This window comes from Cucurbita moschata, unplaced genomic scaffold (assembly GCF_002738365.1).
Source record: "Cucurbita moschata cultivar Rifu unplaced genomic scaffold, Cmos_1.0 Cmo_Scf00014, whole genome shotgun sequence".
NCBI lineage: Eukaryota > Viridiplantae > Streptophyta > Magnoliopsida > Cucurbitales > Cucurbitaceae > Cucurbita > Cucurbita moschata.
The window spans coordinates 5,039,211-5,042,664 of record NW_019268530.1 but is presented as its reverse complement, the minus strand read 5'-3'; the positions used below and the strand labels follow the sequence as shown (position 1 = coordinate 5,042,664).

Genomic DNA, 3,454 nt, shown 5'->3' with positions numbered 1-3,454 from the left:
GTCACGAGGAAATTAGAGAATTTTATAGTAATATTTTTCCAACTCAACCTCAAACAATTAAACCATTTTTTAACCATACTTCTCTTCGGTTCTTGAACTTCTCGATAGGAAAAATCTACCTCCACAATGATATGATATTATTCATTTTGAGTATCGGCTCTTCGGACTTTCTTTTGGTCTTTTTGTTTTTTCTGTTTTTTTTCTTTTTTTTTAAATAGTGTTTCTCAAATATACTCATGATCTTTCCTTTAATGAGCTAATGTTAGACGCTAACAATTTTCAACACTTCTGCCTTATTATATTATGTTGAAGGTGAGAACATCCTATGTAGCACGAATACGTCATAAATTGCCTCGACATGCCTTTGACAAGATCAACTTTGTAAGCCCCTCAACCCGTCTCTACTTACATGGACTCGAATTACAAAAATCAACCACCATCTCCACTTGAGGTGTTGTTCTTCGTTCCACTTCTTGTACCATGAACTTGCCCTCTACTCATTTTTCTTCTTATCGAACCATGTTTTGCAATTGCCATCCCAGCATCATCTTTCACTTCAAATCTCGGTGTCTAATGAAGCTTACCAATGCTGCTTTTGACCTTGAATTAAGAATCCTAAACGAACAAAAATAACTTTTTAATAGCACCATGAATGATTAGCTGGAATAGCTCAGTTGGTTAGAGCGTGTGGCTGTTAACCACAAGGTCGGAGGTTCAAGCCCTCCTTCTAGCGATATCTCTCTCTCTTTTATCTTCTTTTTCACTTTTATCTACTTAAAGACTCTTTTCATAGATCTCAGCTACATGCAATCTGAAAGAGGAGAATTGAACTCGGCTTCCGCTACGTCATTATTTGGGATTCTTTCTTCATCGACTCTGTCAATGGGAGGAGAATTGAACTCGGCTTCCGTTACGTCATGTATGTGAATGAGTTAAGTTTGACTGATCCAACATTGCACCCACGATTGAGACTGAAGGAAGAGTTGCGAGATCCCATATTGATTGGGGAGGAGAACGAAACACCCTTCATCATGTGAAAGACGCTTTTTAAAAATCTTGAGAGGAAGCTCGAGAGAGAAAGTCCAAAGAGGGCAATATATGCTACGGACGGATCTAGGCTGTTACAGTTAATAAGGTAGTTCAAGGTGAAACCAATAAATAGCTAACCATTTAATTTGAGAGTTAAATGAATCATAATCATAGTCATGAATTGGATAAGCCTCGTCATAGTGAGCTTAATTGAACAACAAGTTGCTATATTAGATATACTAGACAATTAATTTGAAGGTTTATTATTTTCTAATTCATGAAACTTAATGAGAGAAAATAGATTGTGACTAAGCTTTCTCCCTCATTACCATTGGAATACAATTATAGAAGGAAATACAAAAGACACCAAATAGGAAGATGAGCTAACACTTCAAAATGACCGCGTGTGACCAAACAACTTTCAAATGCTCCCCACCTCAATTCCAACCTACAAGACATGTGAAAAAAAAAAAAAGAAAAAAAAAAAGAAGGAAAAGGGGAAAAGAAGGAAAATGGGTAACTATAAAAAAAAACTCGATAAGCAATCTACTCGTAGGCTCTTATGGTATCCTCGTCCTGGTAGGTATCCATGGATATCTGCTCCATAACTAATTATTAAAATATATTTTCCAAATATCATATCTTAATACTCCCCTCAAGTTGGAGAGTGTATGTCAATCACACCCTTGAAATAATTGAATGTATCTTAACCAATAATGCTGGTTCGGACAGTGGAACATTCAAGTCTTGAAGAATGTATCTTAACCAAGTTAACTGTAAACAAGTATTTGTCATAGCTCGATACTAGGCTTCTGCGGATGATCTGAACATATTAGTTAAGACTTCCAAGAAATAATTGAATTTCCGAGGAAAATGCAGAACCCAGAAATAGACCGTCTGGAGTTCGACAACCACCCCAGTCAGAATCGCAATATGCTTGTAATCTTAAATTGTTTTCAGATGGTAGGAGGAGTCCTTGACGAGGAGTACCTTTGATGTATCTCAGAACCCGAAGAGCTGCCTCCCAATGTGGTTTTCTTGGTTCATGCACAAATTGACTAAGCATACGAACTGAATAAACTATGTCAGGCCTAGTAACGGCCAAATATATTAATCTGCCAATCAACCGTCTGTATTTACTTTCATCATCCAACACCTCCCCTCGAGCAAAGTACGCCTCCCCTTAATCGAGGCTCGACTTCTTTTTCTTTTGGAGTCTTAGTTCTTTTTTACTATGTCTTCAAGGAGGCACACCTCCCCTCGAGCAAAGTACGCCTCCCCTTAATCGAGGCTCGACTTCTTTTTCTTTTGGAGTCTTAGTTCTTTTTTACTATGTCTTCAAGGAGGCTCGGCTCCTTTTCTTTTGGAGTTCTTTGTTCGACATTTGAGGATTTACCAATCTATTGGTACGATCAAGTTTAGGGCATGGCTCTGATACCGTTGTGGAGAGGTGGATTAAATCTAAGCGCGCTCATGGAGGTGGAAGGACATGCGCCGACCCTACGATAATTGAAGGAAAATCGATGAGGCAACATTTTGCGAGACTTGAAGGTGTGCTTTTGGAGGACACATGCCACACCAAGAAAAAATAAGAAAATACTAATGCCTTACGTCGCCTGGACTCGAAGCCAAGAACACTCGTGTCATGAGTGGGGTGGGTGTCAAGTAGTGAAATTGTTTTTGGGAGTTTAAGTTGAATTATTCTTAAATTGAGGGTCAATAGCGACTGGCCGTGGTATTTGCACGTGAGCCCGTTGCGAGTGGAATCATGCCTAGAAGCCTTTCCAGCCACGCATGGGGCGCGTGAAGGTGTGTGGAAGGTGATCTTTTGACTATTTTACACCATACTAATCCTAAAATGACTTGAATTATGACCATCTAGTGAAATTTTTGAAGATTTAGAGAACAAAAAATGACATACCAGAAGAGTGAGCTGTCTTTCTACTCAACATATCGGCCACTATGTTAACTTTACATGGGTGACAAAGGATCTTTGTATCATAATCCTTCACAAACTCCAACTATCTCCTTCGTCCCATGTTCAACTCTTTCTACCTTAATAAGATACTTGAGGCTCTTATGGTTTTATTATTTGTACCTTTTCACCATACAAGTAACGTCACCATATTTTTAACGGGAACACCACAGTTGCTAACTCCAAATCGAGGGTTAGGTAGTTACGCTCATATTTCTTAAGCTATTAGGAGCCATATACAATCACTTCTCCATTAACACCAACACGCAACCCCAATCCTTTTCTCGAGGCATCGTTGTACACCATGCTTGAACCATAAAATAGTGCTAGCATTAGCGCATACATCAAAAACTCCTTAAGCTCTTGAAAAATCTATTCATGTGTCATAGTCCAAAGAAAGACTTACCCTTTGTAGTTAACTTTGTCGAGGTTGCAAATATTTTGAATAAG

The 3,454-nt window shown here is 38.6% G+C and overlaps 1 non-coding gene across 1 annotated transcript; it reads left to right on the top strand.

Moving 5' to 3' along the window:
* The first annotated feature begins 659 nt into the window (after positions 1 to 659).
* Positions 660 to 733, top strand: TRNAN-GUU. The gene has a single exon. It is a non-coding gene; the product is annotated as a tRNA-Asn (tRNA).
* Positions 734 to 3,454: the final 2,721 nt, after the last annotated feature.